An 18,375-nucleotide genomic window follows, 5' to 3' on the forward strand; every position below is an offset into this window, starting at 1 on the left:
CATGTTAAAATTATCCTATTGATTTCAAACTTTGCATGGTGATTCCTGAGATGGGTTTTTAATAAATGCCGCGTTTTTTCGACAATTTTTTCGACATTGATTGATTGAATGAAGACGATGGGATTTCAACACAGAGTATACAACATAAGAATTCAAAATTTTAAAATTATTATTTTAGCCATTTGTATAATGTCTAATACAACTTAAATCCATTTTCGCTTCATATTTATTAATGCGTCTTTTTAGAGCTGTGTTAGACATTATACAAATGGCTAAAAAAATAATTTAAAATTTTGAATTCTCAAGTTGTATACTCTGTTAAAATCGTACAGGGCATTGATCTTCAAGATGGAATAAGGTTTTTAGCAGAGTATACAACTTAAGTATTCAAAATTTTAAAATTATTATTTTGGCCATTTGTATAATGTCTAATACAGATCTAAAAAGATGCATTGATAAATATGCAGCGAAAATGGATTAAGTTGTATGGCTAAAATAATAATTTTAAAATTTTAAATTCTTATGTTGTATACTCTCCCATCGTCTTCGTTCAATCAATCAATGTCTAAAAAATTGTCGAAAAAACGCGGCATTTATTAAAAACCCATCTCTGTAGTAGTTAGGTACGATTTAGAAAGCGTAGCATCTCTATAATCATTACCAGAATGCTCGTACGCCCATTTTAACGTGTTGATTTTTCTACTTTTTTTTACAACAAATTTTTATGTGATCTAATTATCCGATTGATTTTTGGTATATTACTGGGACAACAAAGTAACATATTATAAGCGAAGCAACTCTATAATCAAGCCATAAATTGTTAGTATGTTCTTAACATTACCCTGTATCAAGCAGTTTTTCAACAAATATACTTACAATTTTGCTTCGACTCTTCTACATTTATATTCTGATTATTCAGTTCTGACACTTTACAAGTGTTAATGTCCGTTTGTCCTACCGTTTTAGTGCTTCGCTTTTATGGATGTTTCCCTCCTTGTTTTGATAGAATTAAGTAAATTTGCTGTACCCGTAAATAGTTAAGCATTGTTTTACATTTCAGGCTTTAATAAAATTAGAATTTACCTAGCTTTAATACAACATGTACTTGGCAGGCAAAGTGACTCTCAGGATATTTAATTTATAAACCTAAAACATAAATATTAAAGACTCTTTAAAACTTCCCCAGCAGGTTTTTATAACTTCCAACAAACGTAGCAAAACGAATTCCAACTGGATGAGGGTTTATCTACGCTGCACTAGGTGGGCACTTGAAAATAGATTTTAAATTTTGCATAATCTATAATACAAAGTAGATTGTAGAACGATGTCTTTCTGTCCGTCTGACCGTTTAAAGCTTAAGATCTCAGTAACCACTGAACCGATTGAGCTCTACTCTTCAAGGAATATACCTACTGGTACTGTGATGGTTTTAAGCTATTTTCTTGTTGGGTGAACACTTCCAACTCCCCCCCCCCCAAAAAAAAAAAAAATTTATTTTTGAAAATAAAATTTAAAAAGGGTAGTCGACAAAACCCCCCCCTCCCCACAAAAAAAAAATTCCCCCTCCCCCCAAAATTTTTTTTACTTTTTCTTTTTAAACCTAAAATATGAAAATTATGTTGATCAAACCTTTTGGGACAAAGTCCCTAGAGGCTAGGGGCGAAGCTGCTAGTCCTTACATAAAAAGTAACAGGATGTCAGTCTGTCAGTCTGTCTGTCAGAACTAAAGAAACTCGCTGACTGCCCAACCAATATGGTTCTTCTTTACAGCGTAGCTTCTTATATATCCTTGGAAGGTTTATAGCTATTATGGGTGAGGGTACAAACACCCACTCAAGAGAAATCGTAAAATAAATATATATAATTAACCCCATCTAGATAAAAAAAAATATTTTTTGGTAAACAATTGCTATATTATTCCTTGGATTTATACTAAATTTTTAAAAGTGATAAAGTGAAACACGAAGCTGGCCGAATTCGCCCCTCCACCAAAAAAATGTCACAAAAAAATAAATAACTTTCAATTCAAAATAAAGTTATAAAAGAATTCCTCTTGTCTTATTAACCTAAATTGCTTACCTAGGGCCAAAATTGGCTAAAGAAGAAAAACCACTTGCAACCAACTTTCTTATGACACCTAAAAATAATTATTTTCATTATTACAGTATTCATGATTTCGTTCCCAACTTTTGACAATTTGAAAAAAAATGAAAATTGATTAATTTATGAATATACTACTGGCTACGCCCCTAGAGTCCTCTTGGTGCACTTGAGGAGAGGGGCAGTTGAATTTGATAACCTAATCTTTTATTTAAAAAGAAAAAGTAAAAAATTTATTAAAGTAATTTTTTTGATGGGGATGTGGTCGACCACTTCATATTTTAAATTTATTTTTCTAATTTTATTAGGGATGGGAATATTTTTTTCATGGCTTGAATTCTCTTGGGAGGGTGGTGTTACCCTACCCCTAAAAACATAAATATAAACCTTCCAAGGACCAATGAGAAGCAACTTTTACAAAGAGCCATGGTCGCTGGCTAAAACTTAAGCGAAGCTTTTCTATAATGATGGTCGGTCCGTCCGTACGTCCGTAAAAGATAGCTTTTTTCGTTATTTTAGGCATGTTAGAATTGTCCTATCGATTTCAAACTTTGCATGCTGATTCCTAAAACAGTTAAGTACAACTTATAAAACGCAGCAACTCTATAATCGTTACCAGAAATTTCGTACGTCCATTTAAAACAGATTGATTTTGAACTTTAAAAAAAATTATGTGATATAATCATCCGATTGATCTGATTTTTAGAGTACTGATTAATTTAACGATAAGATACAATATTATAAGCGAAGCATCTCTAAAATAAAGTCCTAAAAATGTCAGTATGTTCTTAAACAGTATTCGGTATTTAAGAAAATTTGCAACATATTTACGTATAATTTTATCAAAACTCATATATTCTTATTTTAGATATTCAGTTCCGACAATCTACAAGAATTAATGTTCGTCTGTCTTACTGTTTTAGAGCTTCGCTTCAATGGATGTTGTCATCCTTGTTTTAATCTACTTTTAAGTTCAAGAATAATTAGGGGGGAAGATGGTGGTTTTTAATGCATTACAGACATACATTCAGATAGACAGAGGAACATTTAAACAGACAGACATTGCGAGGGATCCTATGAGATTCGTCTTACTGGTTAAAAATATATGCATTTCTTTTTGCACACCCTATTCTCTGATATTTAAAAACTAGCGGCAACGCCCTAAGAGGCCTCTAGGGGCACTTGAGGAGGGGGGAGTTGAAAACCAAAACCTTTTTTTTTAATTTGCGACCCCACCCCCGTCTTATTTTAGTTTTTGTTTTTAATTTATTAAATTTTTTGGGGGGGTTGGGGTAATTTTTTCTTGGTGGTACCCTCCCCCAAAATAATTATAAACCTTCCCGAGGGGCTACCTTATTAAAATTTCAGTGAGGCAAAATTATCCCCTCAAAATTTTTAGTTTGCCTCACTGATTTTAGTGAGGCAAACTTATTTTAGTGGGGCAAAGAATTCACCTCTGAGCTCAAAAGGTTATAATAGATTTGCTTTTGAAATACATTTGAAAAATTCAGACACTATCTTATATTTTTTAAAGGAAAGCTTTTAACTAATTAGGGACGGTCCGTACGTCCGTTACGGTCAGCTCTTTTAGTTAATCTAAACAGGTTAGAATTGTCCTATCGATTTCAAACTTTGCATGCTGATTCCTATAAAATTTAGGTACGACTTAGAAAGCGCAGCAACTCTATAATCGTTACCAGAAAGCCCTAAAAATGTCAGAATGTCCTTATTAAACAGTATCAAGTGTATAAGCAGTTTTCTAACAACTTTAGGGGCGTTGTCCACAAGAGGTTTGCTCAACCTGATTTCTCGTATTTTAGATTTTTTTTTTGGGGGGGGGGTAATCGAGCCCAATCGGTTCAGTGGTTACTGAGATCTTAAGCTTCAGACGAACAGACAGACATAGTTCTACTTTGTATTACAGATATGCATTAATATTCAGTTCAGACACTCCACAAGTGTTAATGTTCTATTGTCCTTCCATTTTAGATTTCGCTTTTATGGTTGTGGTCATCCTTGTTATTCTGGGATCTAAAGGGATAGGATAAATGCACCCAACTGATAATAAACAAAATTAATCCTTCTGTAGATTGCAATTAATGACTGAAACATGTGGACACTTAACTTAGGGAACCAACCAATCAAAATACATTGCAGTACCCAAAGTTGTAAAGCCAATGAAAAAGAAAACATTATTATAAAACTTTGGGGACTAGTTTAATTAAGAGCTCAATGTTCCCTCCCTCTTATCCTCTCTTGTTTAAATTCGCTTTTATGGATGTTGATATCCTTGTTTAATAAGCTATAATACAAAGTAGAACGATGTCTGGCTGGATGTCCGATTGTCTGTCTGAAGCTTAAGATATCAGTAACCACTGGACCGATTGGGCTCTACTCTTTAGGGAATATACCTACTGGTCCTATGATGGTTTTAAGCTATTTTTAAAAAAATGTGGGCCCCCTCCCAAAAAATAAATCTTTTAAAATCTAAAATACAATAATAATGTTGATCAAACCTCTTGGGGCACAGCCCCTAGAGGCAAGAGGCGAAGCTGCTAGTATATAATAATAAACATATGAAATGAATATTACCTTATTAATAATTCTGTTAAGCCCAAAGTATAGGAGACAATTAATGAACTATTTGGGAACCTAGACAAAAATAATTTTGATAAGAAATTAATACTTCCATCAAACAACGCGGCTTCTCTATAATTTGAGACTATATGTACATTTCCAAGGTGTCAAATTAAAGATCTTACTATTGTTTTCATAATGGCAATTTTCTTCTTTTTTTTTTGCGTTTTAGTACCTTAAAACCGACTTATTTTTTTTTTAAAACTTAAATTACTTAAAAATAAGAGGTCTAGAAAAAAACCGATTGCATATCTGAATTCTAAGGAAAAGTTTACATCTACTACTTACTAAAAACACCGACTAGCTATAAAAATAAAAGTTAAGACACCTTCTTTAAAAATATAATTTTTTCAAAACTTATACATACATATATATTCATATTTTTTATACTCAGTTCTGACACTCTGTCATACCGTTTCAGAGCTTCGCTTTTATGTATGTTGTCATCCTTGATAACACAAAAACATCTTATCAAATTAATACTTTCCTTTTCCAATTGGAAATATTCTAAAATACTAAATTTTAATCAATTATACAAAAACTAGCGGTTTCGTACCAAGCCTCTAGGGGCCATGTCCCAAAATGTAATGATCAACCCATTTTTTTGTTTTTTAGATGTAAAAAGAAAGTAAAAAAAAATTGGGGGGGGGGGGGGGGTGGTAAATTTTGATTCTTGAGTTGGGGGGGGGGGGTGTCCCAGCACCTAAGAAAATAGCTTAAAACAATCTCAGGACCAGTCGGTATATTCCCTGAAGAGTAGAGACCATTCAGTTCATTGGTTAAAGGCACTTCACAAAGAGGAGGAGGGGGAGGGGGTTGGCGTTATGTCGACTGTCCCCATATTAAATTATAGGTTTACAAAGTAAAAAAAATTTATGGTGATTCAGACCAACAATTCTAAGTGAAAATTTTCCACAACCCCCTTCCCTTATTCCTCCCCCCCTCCTTTCTTACCCACTTCCCTTCAGTTACATCAAAAAAAAACAAATTATAAAAAAATTGTGTTTTTATTGTAAAAATGTAATTAGTCACATGTATTCTAAATTTTGCTTCTAGCTGATGTTATTTAACCCTTACAGATCGGGCCCCAATTCCCACCTTATCAGATCACCCTTTCTATCTCGGCTCCTGTTCATGTTTATTTTTAGAGAAAATTACTTTTTCTAGTCATAGGGGTCAGACCACTCCTTAGCCGCTTTTTAGCGGCCAACCGCTAAATTTTAAAACAGCTGTAGAGCGGCCAATTTTGCAGCTAGGATAACCAAATTTTAGGACAAATTTTTATTTTTCATAACAAAAAAAATTACTTTTTCTGTTCACCGCCGAAAAACGGCAAATAACAGAAACCGCCATTTTCGGCGGTTACGGCGGTAAAACGGCGGTTGGCGGCGCAAATTAATATTTTTATCTGTTTATTGTTGCTCAAGGATTTACCAAAAAAATTTATAGGTCTCTACCTGTAATAGAAGCCACGATATTCATGATATATGTCTATAGTGAAAGCCGGACAAAAAACCGGTCATAAAGTCTACCAGGGAGCGGTCAAACGGTCATAACACCACTTTTCTCAGAAGGTCATAGATATCTAAGTATTCACCAAAAAAATTTTAGGTTTGTACCTTATACACAAAAGTCATAATGTAGAAATTAAGATTGATTTATAATTTTTTCTAATTTTGGTGTTACCCAACCGACTTTGACCGGACACCATGACCGACACAGACCAGATATCCTAATAAAATCAACTCTTGCCGACGTATAATTACTAAACTTAAAATGTCATGAAGTCATAGCTCTCCATTTTGCCTACAAAAAAATGACATTGAAAAAACTAGAGGGATCCCCCCCCCCCCCAATCTGTAAGGGTTAATATTGAAATTTCTATCATGAGCAATGGACAACTTTTAAATGTTATTTTGTAATGGGTAAAACTTTTTTTTGAAATTGAAACTAAAGGATTCAAATTTAGGGTATTGGGTCAATACTTGTGGTAGTCTTTCAGCAATTAGATCATGGTATTTCTTGCAGGCTTCCTTTAAATATGCTCCATAATGATGGGAATATGGAATATAAATTTCAGCGGTTTATTTTGAAAAGGAAACAAGAAAATCCTCCATATATGGTTCAGACAGACATTTCGCATGATAGAGTAACTTTGCTACTAAAAACAAACAAAATATTCATTTTTCATATCTATTTTAATATTGGTTTCATTGTCATCCTTGATTATGATTATGCTTTGTTTTAATATTATTCCTTGATGTAACAGAATTCAGTATTCCAAAAATTAGATGAATAGGATAATTAATTATAAAACACAAAAAATTTTTGTCATAAAAGTTAAAAATCAACATTTTTAAATGGACGTACGGACTTTCTGGTAACGATTATTGAGTTGCTACGCTTTTTAAATTGTAATTAATTTGTATACTTATCAAAATTTAAATTAGTTCCGTTTACGATTATTTACTGTATGTATGTATATATATACAGGGTGTTTCAAATAAAACTGCGTTTGGGAAACAACCCGTAGGAGTATGAAAAACATAATTATATATTCTTATTCTCTATAAAATTATGGGTCAATTATATAAAAGGAGTTTTATAATATCTTTTAAACAATAACACTTTTTAGAGCTTAAAGAATTCAAAATGTATGCGTGTTGCTTTATTCTTGTAGAATTTAAGACTATAACGTTCAATTAAATTCTTCTTTTTACTTTAAAATGACATTATAGCATGCTCAACGAAATATTCTAATAATTACATTTAAAATCTAATTTAATAATAATTTTAAAAGACCATTTATCTTTGCTTTATTTACGATTCTGATCATTCAATTATGCACCCATAACCGTTCCTCCTACCCCGCCCCTTTTAATCTCTTAATCCCTTTTAATTTGACAGTTGTGACATATCAACCTAATATGATATAAGTAGAAGCACTTTTAATGGCATTTTCAAACTAAAATAGCTTGCTTATTTTTTAAGATATTGAAATGAATTAAAAAGTGACTTGTTTTATTTATCAATGTGTATTAATGAAAATGCCTTTGTCATAGAGAAATAGAAAAAACTAATTTTTGAAGAACCTAAAAAGCTCTTTGCAAGGAGACAAAAAAAGATTTTATGTCAAAAGTTCAAATGGGTACATTGATTGAACCACTTACTACTTTGATATTGTTTTTTTCAACCAATATGTTGCAAAATAAATGAGTTATTGGATTATAATTGTCATCACAGTTTTAGCATCAGGCATTTTTGCCTAGATGTACCTATCATTACAGCCACATTTTTAGAGATATCGAAAAACACCTTTTGTAACTACTATGTACATTTTTACAGAGAATATGGACCTATAATTATTTTTTTCGTGCTCCTTCTGGTTGATTCCCAAAACGGATAAACACAGTTTTATTTGAAACACCGTGTATATATATTATATATACAGGGTGCGTCACATAAATCGGGACATTTTGTAATTTTTAAAGAAATGAACATAAAATAGGTATATGACTAGTAGATCATTCAATAAAATCGTCACCAGCCTCAATCACCACCTCTACCCGTCTCCTCAACTGCCAGCAGGTCCAGGTAAAAATAATGGCAATGAGGGAGGTCTTTGTGGTATGGGCACGTCTATTGGTGCATGCTTCAAAGTAGCCCCAGGCCCAAAAGTCCATTGAATTAAAATCATGAGTAACTGCAGAATCCAATTTCAAACTTTCAAGCTGCACTTAGACACAGAGGCTCCCATTAGGACTAGAACGAAGTTCTTTACCTTTTTGGAAATGGCATGAAGTTTCAGCTAGGGTGGTCGCGCAACCCATAGATCAAAATGAGTTTTAAAGTTCCATATGGGTCCCTAAAATCGAGAACCGAGAAATTTTCATGAATTTTCACGATTTTTGACATTTTTGACATCTCAAAATCTGCCACATTCCACTTTGCTGGAGTACTACGGCCAAGCCATTTCAGATAAAGAGCTCTAGTCTTTTCTAGTGTCTGAGCTGGGCTGAGGTCAGATTTAGTGGGCCCTAGTCGAGAATCCAGATTAAACCACCTGCACATTTGGAATCTGCCTTGTTGAACATATGCGTAGCCAGCTCGGTTTACACGTCCATCTTCGTCCAAATATTTTTTTTGTTCTAAAAGGTCATTACCTAAGCTTTCTATAGTGGGGTCAAACGTCCTGATTGGTCAAAAAATTTCGCGCTATTGTCGTTTAAAAAATGTTACTATTTATGTGACGCACCCTGTATATATATATATATATTTATATTTTATTCAATAATACTAATAATGAATTAAACACAAAAATAGTTGAAATGTTAATAATAGAATAAAAACAAGTATGACAACATACATGATTAAGACCTTAGGGGGGCTTGGTGTTGCTTCGGGTTCTAGACCTCTCCACGCACCTTGAAACATATTCCGCTTATGATTGCGGTGTAAAGCGTCCATTCGCCCATGTTAAGACAACAAATCCTTTGATTGCATTCCTAACTGTGCATGGTAATGAGTTGCGCATGTTTTGATCCAAGGCATCCCCCTAACTATTAATGTTGTGCACCTGATATAGTAGCAGTAGGAACCATTTTTAACGTTTTTAGTTATGACGCGGTGTTAAGCCGAGATTCGAACCTATCACCTCCCCGATGACGATTTTTTGAATTCTGATTTCTATTACAACAAAGTACAATATTTTAATATTTTACAGTTAGTAGGTATGTTTTTCAACCTATTTTTAAAAATGATACACTATTCTAAGACATGAAGATATATTTCGATTTTAGCAATTATTTTCAATTTTTGTTTCTTGTAGAAGTGAATCAAGCATTATTAGCTTGGTCGTTTTAGACAATATTTTAAGCGAAGCATCTTTATAATAAAGTCTTAAAACGTCATTATGTGCTTAAACAGCATCATGAATTTAATCAGTTTTGCTTACAAATTTTGTATTGACTTTTATAAATGAATGTAGATATTATGACGGGGGAAAGATTGTCGTCGCTTGCTGACATGTAACTCGTTTATTGGTCAGTTTCTTCTTCTGGTAGTAGTAAAATGGATTGAGTAAAGAAGGTTAAAGAGATCTTAAAGGATAAGACAAGTGCGGATAAATTGATGTACATCCCAAATGATAATTCACAAAATAACCCCTTCTATAGATTACAATTAATGGTTGAAGAAACATTTGGACACTCAACTTAAATAACCCACCAATCAAAATTCAAAATAGTTCCCAAAGATGTTACACCTAACAATATTATAAAACTTTGGGGACTAGTGTAATAAAGATGTTACGCCTAACAATATTATAAAACTTTGGGGACTAGTGTAATAAACAGCCCAATGTCCCCTCCCTCCCTGGTCTGTAGTGATATGTAGTAAATTGGATTTACTCAGCTGCTAATAGAGCTAGAACTATTGTGTTTTAATAAAAAAATAAAATAAAAATCCTCAAAATAAAATTTAAAAAATCTTTTAATTTTTAGTCAATTTTAGATCGAAGATTTTTTTCAAAATAAAAATTTTTAAAATTGAAGATAAATTGCTAATATAAATATACAGAGAGAGAGAGAGAGAGAGAGAGAGGGGGGACAATGGATTGTTTATTACACTAGTCCCCAAAGTTTTACAATAGGGTTTCTTATTCGTTAGGTCAACAATTTTGGGAACTTTTATCAAATTTTGATTGGTTGCTTCGTTTAGTTGAGTGTTCAAACGTTTGAACCACTAATTCTAATCTACAGAAGGCGTAATTTTGTGTAGCATTATTGGGGATGTGCATAATTTATCGGCCATTGTCTTATCCCTTTAGATCTCTGAAAGATACCAAGCATCGGGAATAAGACTTATTTTGTCAGTTGGCCATGCGACTAAAGAAACATACATATATTTGGATCATGTTACTATTAGGTTAAGCCCTTAACCTTATAGTAACATGTTTAACTTTGCTTAACCGATTGGTAACATGTTAAAAGGAGATAAAAAAGGGGAAAGGCAGACAATGTTAGTTATATTTTTATTGAAAATAAGATTTTTTTTTCTTTGAAGGTTTCGTGAATTTTGTCCTTAAAATCTTTTATCTTATCTTCATCTTTCTCTCACTCTCTGTGGATCTAAAGGGATAAGACAATGGTCGATAAATTGATGTACAACCCTTATGATGATGCACAAAATTACCCCTTCTGTAGATTATAATTAATGGTTGAAACGTTTGAACCTATAAAGAAATGTTCTATCAGTTTCAAACCTTTTTCATTCAATAGATCATACTGACTTTGGAAAAACTGTCAGACCGATTTTTGAAATTCAATCTGTGAAAAAAGATATTCAAGTTTTAATTTTTTGTTTTGAAAATATTATTTTACATGTATTGACGACTTGGAGCTTGCTCCAGCCTTATCACGGGTTGGCCTGGTATTGCAGTACCACCAGGATCGGCCCACATGTCCCCACTTCTAAACTGGACCATTCAATACATTGTGTACAACCTGTATCAAGTTAGCACAAGTCAACAAGCATGCTGCCAAATGCACAATAGCTCCACTTCCTTTATGTAGTTCAATGTTTTAATGCTAGGTGGTGCAAACCCCTAAAGTTGACTGTCATTTAATGGATAATTTTTTGCCTCAAGTTATTCTAGGGGCTTGTGTATTTTTGGTGAATAAGCTGAACTTTGACACAATCTCTACATGTCTTTGCTGACAACTACATTAGATTAGTCAATGGAACAAGCCTAACAGCTGCCAAGGATATGGAGCTATTTGTGTTGTTTGAGCATGTCCAGGATCTACCTACAGCACGAATAAATCTTTCGCCTTTTACTAAAGATTTCCGTGTAAGTGGATCATATTGGAATTACATCCAATTTATCTGTAGGCTTTCCATGAGAGAGCCCACTTAAAGAAACTTATTACAACAGGCATGTAGGGACAGGATGTCAGGATGTGTTTACCACAAAACCATTCATCTCCAACCAACCACTTCAAATTTGTAAAAATAAAACTGGCCAACCATGCTGACAAATAGCCTACGGTAGAAATGGCTAAAATTGCAGTTACCATTTGTCTAAACTGACTAAGCTATACTTGCTTGATTCACTTCACTAAAAGGTGTGTACAAGTGAACCAAGGATCACTCAGATATTGTCTTGCCGGGCTGAAGAAAGTCCTTACCTACTGCCAAAGTCAACTTACAGCAAGTCATGCACAGGCCAAATGATATTAATCGTTCAGGTGTAAAGCTATATCAATCTGTATTTGGGTTATAAATTGACAGATTTCTGATTAATGATTTTTAGCAAGGGGTTGCGTTATACGAATAGCCCAAGAGCATGCCAGCAACGTTGGTTCAGTGGTAGAATGCTCGCCTGCCACGCGGGCGGCCCGGGTTCGATTCCCGGACGTTGCAGCAATTATTTTCTACGTTAACACAACTTTTCTGTTTTCAGTGACAAGATAAGAAAGAAAGATGTAGAGTTTACGACACCAAGTATTCCCAGGCGGTCACCCATCCAAGTACTAACTTGGCCCAATGTTGCTTAACTTCAGTGATCGGACGAGAACTGGTGCTTTCAACATGGTATGGCTGTAGACATAAAGTGACAACATGATTTTCAAACTTGTTTGAGGTTTAGTTAGGTTTGGGCTAGGATTGGTTGGGTCAAAATTCCAATAATATTGAGCCTACGACACCAAGTATTCCCAGGCGGTCACCCATCCAAGTACTAACTTGGCCCAATGTTGCTTAACTTCAGTGATCAGACGAGAACTGGTGCTTTCAACATGGTATGGCCGTAGACATTTACTCTGAGGAAATGCTATTCTAACTTCTGGTTTATTAAATAACATTCTAATGCAACAAAAAGGTTTAAAGTTTTACTGGTTTAAATTTTCAGACTTTTGTTTTTCTTTGTGTGTTTATTTTTTTGTTTGGTGCTTGTGTAGTAGGGGGAAAAGTGATACTTGGAGATGCGGGGTATCGATCCCCGTACCTCTCGCATGCTAAGCGAGCGCTCTACCATCTGAGCTACATCCCCTTGGGTTTCACCTTATGTTCTCAGTGATTAGAAATTTCTCATGGACAAGAAAGAAAAAGAGACAAATTTGAAATATGGATATAATGTTAGAGCCTACGACACCAAGTATTCCCAGGCGGTCACCCATCCAAGTACTAACTTGGCCCAATGTTGCTTAACTGCAGTGATCGGACGAGAACTGGTGCTTTCAACATGGTATGGCCGTAGACATATATCAACGGAAAATGTGGCGTAAATTAAATGCAAAATGCATTACGAAGAGAAAATGTGGCGTGAAATGAATGCAAAACGCTCAACAGTACAGGAATCTACGGACAAGGAAGAAAAAGAGACAAATTTTGAAATATGGATAAAATGTTAAAGCCTACGACACCAAGTATTCCCAGGCGGTCACCCATCCAAGTACTAGCTTGGCCCAATGTTGCTTAACTTCAGTGATCGGACGAGAACTGGTGCTTTCAACATGGTATGGCCGTAGACATTTATCAAAGGAAAATGTGGCATAAACTAAATGGAAAATGAATTACCAAGAGAAAATACGTACAGGTATTTACAGTAAATGATTCTTAGTTCTTGATTGGTGTCCAGTGAGTAGTGGGTTCTCTTTAACCCTGAATAAAGATGTTTGTGACTGACTAAGACAGACACTCAACCCGAGCGGACTCAAGGTGAGCGACCCATCGAAGCAGAGCTGATACACACCTCTTGTAGAAGTGAATCAAGCAAAATTAGCTTGGTTGTTTTAGACAATGATGTACAGTTACTTGGACAATCATATATTTTTGATATTTGTTAAAGGTCCGACCGGAAAAGTTAATTTTCATAAAATACAAGCACAAGGTAACTAAAATATTAATCCAAATAGGTATGTGTAGTACTAAAAGATATCATTTTATCGAACAATAAAAGTTGTCAATACAAAACTCATGCCTCAACACGGAGAAAACAAAGCCTAACTGGGAACTAAATAGAGCTGCCATCTGGTGACAAAAACAGTAACACCATATTATATCATAGTGGTTGCATTGTATAAGGGCTTTAAGTGTAAAAAATGAACATAAGCAGTTGTCTCTTGCTGTGCTGGTTTACATTTCTCAGACTTTGTTTTTTTTTTCTCAACTTATAAAAAAGGATGAAAAGATTTGCCTACAACACCAAGTATTCCAAGGCGGTCACCCATCCAAGTACTAACTTGGCCCAATGTTGCTTAACTTCAGTGATTTTTCTTTTAAAATCTATTCATCCAAAGCGCTACAGAGTTTTATTAAAAGTGAACCCACAATAAGGGCTTTTAAAGTTACAATATGTATACAAATGATGAAAAAAAAATATATAATTCTTGCAAAAAGACAAAATCACTGCAAATTATCTTTTTTGCAAGAACCATCAAACAAATAAATATAGCAGAAGAACATAATGATATCTCTTCTGTGGAGAAAAAACCCGAAAATTGAGTTTTTACTCCAAAAATATGTAATCATTAAATGGATACACCAATGTACCCTACTTTATATTGGTCAAGTCAACCAAATAAGCAAGGAAATGAAAAGGCCACATTTTATTTGCATAAAACCGAAAGAGAATGAAAATATATGCAGCAGAATTCATTGCCTTCCTTTTTCTAATTATTAAATATCACCTTTGTAAAGATGATTCAAACTATAAATCCTAAATAAAACTTTAAATCTAAATCAATAAAATTTAAATATCTAGGCGAAAATTTTACTTTTAAAATGAAATTATTAGAAAGTGATAAATATATACTGTAATTTGCAAAATCTGTAAATAAAATATAATAATTATTTAACTATGCATTTTTTGTCTTAAATAAAACATCTATGAAATTAAGTAATCAGAAATAAAAATTAAATTCTTTGCCTCGAGAATAAATCTAAATATTGACTAGGTACTAAATTGTTTTGGGGGTAAATTTACCCAATTTCTCGTAATCCTTATAAATGATCCATCAAAATTAAAAAGAAAGCAAATCAAAACATTTAAAATCAAAATATCAATAGAGAAAAAAGCTTTCTTATTGTTAATCTTTAAACAAAAACTTCTTGACTTTTAATCACGAAAATCATGATAAATAAATTGGAAAGCTTGTTTAGAAATACAAACCAACCTAGTTTAGTGCTGTTTCTCGTAGATTTATAAAATTTAAATCTGTAAAATACATTAAAAAAACGTTTGATAGATAAAGAGAAATTAAAATTTGTATTTAAAACCGAAGCTGAAATAAAAATTCATTAAACTAAAACATTTCACTAAATCATGTAAAATTTCGGTCTTAATTAAAGTAAAGTTTTAAATAAACTTTAAAAAAAATAAGCACTAAGGTCTAAATTTGGCTAAAATATGATAAATTGTTTTGGGGGTAAATTTACCCAATTTCTCGTAATCATTATAAATGATCCATTAAAATTAAAAAGAAAGCAAATCAAAACATTTAAAATCAAAATATCAATAGAGTAAAAAGCTTTCTTATTGTTAATCTTTAAACAAAAACTTCTTGACTTTTAATCACGAAAATCATGATAAATAAAATGGAAAGCTTGTTTAGTAATACAAACCAACCTAGTTTAGTGCTGTTTCCGTAGATTTATAAAATTTAAATCTGTAAAATTCATAAAAAAAACAAAAAAGCATTTGATAGATAAAGAGAAATTAATATTTGTATTTAAAACCGAAACTGAAATAAAAATTCATTAAACTAAAACATTTCACTAAATCATGTAAAATTTCGGTCTTAATTAAAGTAAAGTTTTAAATAAACTTTTTTTAAAAATAAGCACCAAGGTCTAAATTTGGCTAAAATATGATAAAATCTGATTTCTTATTACTATAATCATACTCGTAAAATGTATAAGAATATATAACTAAAAGAAATATTCAATATTCATTAAAATTAAGTTGAATAATAATAAAGAAATTTTCGTTTTAATTAGAATGCAAAAAATGAAACTAAAAAGCAAAGAAAATAATGTCTTCAAAAATAAACTATTATCGTTTTTTAATCAAAGAAAATTATATGTTGAAAAATAGCGGCAAAAAAAAAGAAAGGTTTCGTGATTTTTACATGAAGAGAAACTAGATTAAAAGACCTAAATTTGTTGGTATTTTGTGCACCAAAAAAGATTTAAAATGCCCTACAGTTGAATTTTGAACATTGTACATGTACATGTACATAAAATAAATATTTATGATATACAAGATATCAGCCTTCAGCCTGCCTTATCCTCCGCCGTCTTCTCACAATCAGTAACATGAAAACTAAAAATAAGTCATGGGTAAACCTACAATAGTATTTAGTGGAATTAATAAATATCTATCTATCTATCTACTTATTTTCATAAGGGAGAGGGTTTAGAACCCTCTACCTACACCCCTCCTAAAATCCTGTGCATGCCACTGATATATATATATATAAATCTTCCATGAAATCAACATACCATTAGCCATCCTTATACTAAAGTAACAGGATGTTTGTCTGTTTGTTTGTGTGTCCGTGTATTGTGTGTCTGTACCAAAGGATATCACTAACCGCTGAACCGATCGGGTTCTCCTTAACAGGGTAGATTTTCATATGTCCTGGGAAGATTTTAAACTATTTTGGGGGAGGGTTCAACCACCCTCCCAAGAGAAATGACAAAAATCGAAATTTTTAAAATATATGGGAGACTTCAATGTAACATAAAGAGAATTATCGTAACATAAAGAAGTATCGTAGAGACTTCAACAAATAAAAACATCTAAAGTGATACTAGAGGCCTCTAGGGGCGTACCCACTAGTAATATATAACGCAATTCTAATGACATAATGACTTTTTATAATTTATTAAATTTTTAAAAAGAATAGAATATTTCACAATAAATGAAACATGTTGTTACCAAGTTATTGCTGCGCTACTTATGCTTTTTAATACCATTTGCTTACTGTTTGTATTATGACAAGCATTTTGTAATCCTCTATAATACAAAGTAGAACGATGTCTGTCTGTCCGTCTGTCTGTCTGTCCGACCGTCTGTCTGTCTGTCCGTCCGTCCGTCCGTCCGTCCCTTAAGATCTCGATAACCACTGAACCCCATTTTTTTTTTGTAGGGGATTTCCTTGGTCCTTTTACGTATTTCGCCCAAATTCTTTTTTTATCACCTCATGGGGCAAAGCCCCTAGAGGCTCGGGGTGAAGCCGCTAGTCTATAATACAAAGTAGCTTGATGTCTGTCTGTCTGTCCGTCCCTTAAGATCTCGGTAACCACTGAACCGATCGGATTCTACTCTTCAGGGAATATACCTACTGGTCTTGTGGTGGGTTTAGACTATTTTCTTGGGGGGTGGGAAACCCCCAACCCCCCAAAAAACAAACCCCCCCCCCATTTTTTTGTAGGGGATTTCCTTGGTCCTTTTACATATTTCGCCCAAATTCTTTTTTTATCACCTCATGGGGCAAAGCCCCTTGAGGCTAGGGGCGAAGCCGCTATTCTATAATACAAAGTAGCTTGATGTCTGTCTGTCTGTCTGTCCGTCTGTCCCTTAAGATCTCAGTAACCACTGAACCGATCGGATTCTACTCTTAAGGGTAAATACCCATTGGTCATGTGGTGGTTTTAATCTATTTTCTTAGGGGGAGAGACACCCTTAACACCCCCAAAAACAAACAAAAATTCCCCCCATTTTTTTCCTTGGTCCTTTTACGAATTTCACCTTATTTTTTTTAAAAATCACCTCTTGAGGCTAGGGGCTGTGCCGCTAGTATACACATATGTAGGGAAAGTATAATTTACTTTAGCACACCATTTAGTATGGGCGCATTTATTATTTTTACTCGAATTGTGTAGCTTTCGCTTGCTTGGATGTTTTCCTACTTGGTTTAGCTCAATAGTCATATATTTCTTTGCAAAGATGACTAAGCAAATAGAGAAAGTGAAATTTAAGTGGCTTAGTTTCATTTGTGCATTTGGTGAAGAAACCTTTTTTGTCATGATTTTCCTGACCATTTAGTGCATCTAGAGGCCTATAAATCGTTAGGAAAAAAGTTATGTGTAAAAGCTTTTAAGTGTTTACGTAATTGTATGTCCAGTAATATCTGTAAACAGCTGTATTATCTCCACTTCAATCCTAAAATATTTTTTGCTTCGCGCCATAGCTTAACGCCTTTTTCTATAATTAGGGTAGGTCTGTCCGTCAGTATGCCTGAAACATTAAGACCTTTATTTTAATTTAAACATGTTAGAATTGTCCTATCGATTTCATACTTTGCATGATGATTCCCATAATTAGATACGATTTAGGAAGCGTAGCAACTCTATGATCCAGAAAGTCCTTAGTCCATTTAAAACATATCCATTAAAAACAATTATAACAAATACTGGTATAACACAATTATCTTAATATTTTTGGAATGCTGATTCCTATTACAACAAGGTATAATATTATAAGCAAAAAATCACCATAATCAAGTCCTGACATTGTAAGTATGTCTATATTTTTAGAAGGAAGGGGAGGAATTAATCAAAATTTTGTAAAAAAAAAAGAGGCTTCATTAAGTATAGAAAAGAAATTTTTTAGTGATTAGTAACTTTTTTCAT

The 18,375-nt window shown here is 33.3% G+C and overlaps 1 protein-coding gene, 1 long non-coding RNA gene and 7 other non-coding genes across 10 annotated transcripts in view; 2 read left to right on the top strand and 7 right to left on the bottom strand.

Annotated features, from left to right (window-relative positions):
- The window catches only part of LOC145307096 (divergent protein kinase domain 2A), a 120,509-nt gene extending 106,998 nt beyond the window's left edge, over positions 1-13,511 (bottom strand). The window contains exon 1 of one of the 2 annotated variants that reach the window (XM_080149433.1): positions 13,490-13,511. The gene's annotated coding sequence lies outside the window, so the exon portion shown is untranslated. Of the gene's footprint in view, positions 1-9,557; positions 9,580-13,489 lie in introns of those variants that run through there. The other variant, XM_080149432.1, reaches the window with a different exon arrangement.
- LOC145307612 (uncharacterized) lies at positions 1,081-4,737 on the bottom strand. The gene is made up of 3 exons (XR_013875518.1): positions 4,693-4,737; positions 2,080-2,137; positions 1,081-1,146 (listed from the first exon to the last, which is right to left on the bottom strand). It is a non-coding gene; the product is annotated as an uncharacterized LOC145307612 (long non-coding RNA).
- On the top strand, positions 11,530-11,647 carry LOC145308110 (U5 spliceosomal RNA). The gene has a single exon (XR_013875944.1). It is a non-coding gene; the product is annotated as a U5 spliceosomal RNA (small nuclear RNA).
- Positions 12,089-12,159, top strand: TRNAG-GCC (transfer RNA glycine (anticodon GCC)). The gene has a single exon. It is a non-coding gene; the product is annotated as a tRNA-Gly (tRNA).
- Positions 12,226-12,344, bottom strand: LOC145307746 (5S ribosomal RNA). Its single transcript, XR_013875615.1, has one exon. It is a non-coding gene; the product is annotated as a 5S ribosomal RNA (ribosomal RNA).
- On the bottom strand, positions 12,432-12,550 carry LOC145308347 (5S ribosomal RNA). The gene has a single exon (XR_013876184.1). It is a non-coding gene; the product is annotated as a 5S ribosomal RNA (ribosomal RNA).
- On the bottom strand, positions 12,715-12,787 carry TRNAA-AGC (transfer RNA alanine (anticodon AGC)). The gene has a single exon. It is a non-coding gene; the product is annotated as a tRNA-Ala (tRNA).
- Positions 12,878-12,996, bottom strand: LOC145308444 (5S ribosomal RNA). Its single transcript, XR_013876276.1, has one exon. It is a non-coding gene; the product is annotated as a 5S ribosomal RNA (ribosomal RNA).
- LOC145308376 (5S ribosomal RNA) lies at positions 13,149-13,267 on the bottom strand. Its single transcript, XR_013876211.1, has one exon. It is a non-coding gene; the product is annotated as a 5S ribosomal RNA (ribosomal RNA).
- Positions 13,512-18,375: the final 4,864 nt, after the last annotated feature.

This window comes from Acartia tonsa, chromosome 15 (genome assembly GCF_053477335.1).
Source record: "Acartia tonsa isolate MP-2025a chromosome 15, ASM5347733v1, whole genome shotgun sequence".
Lineage (NCBI taxonomy): Eukaryota > Metazoa > Arthropoda > Copepoda > Calanoida > Acartiidae > Acartia > Acartia tonsa.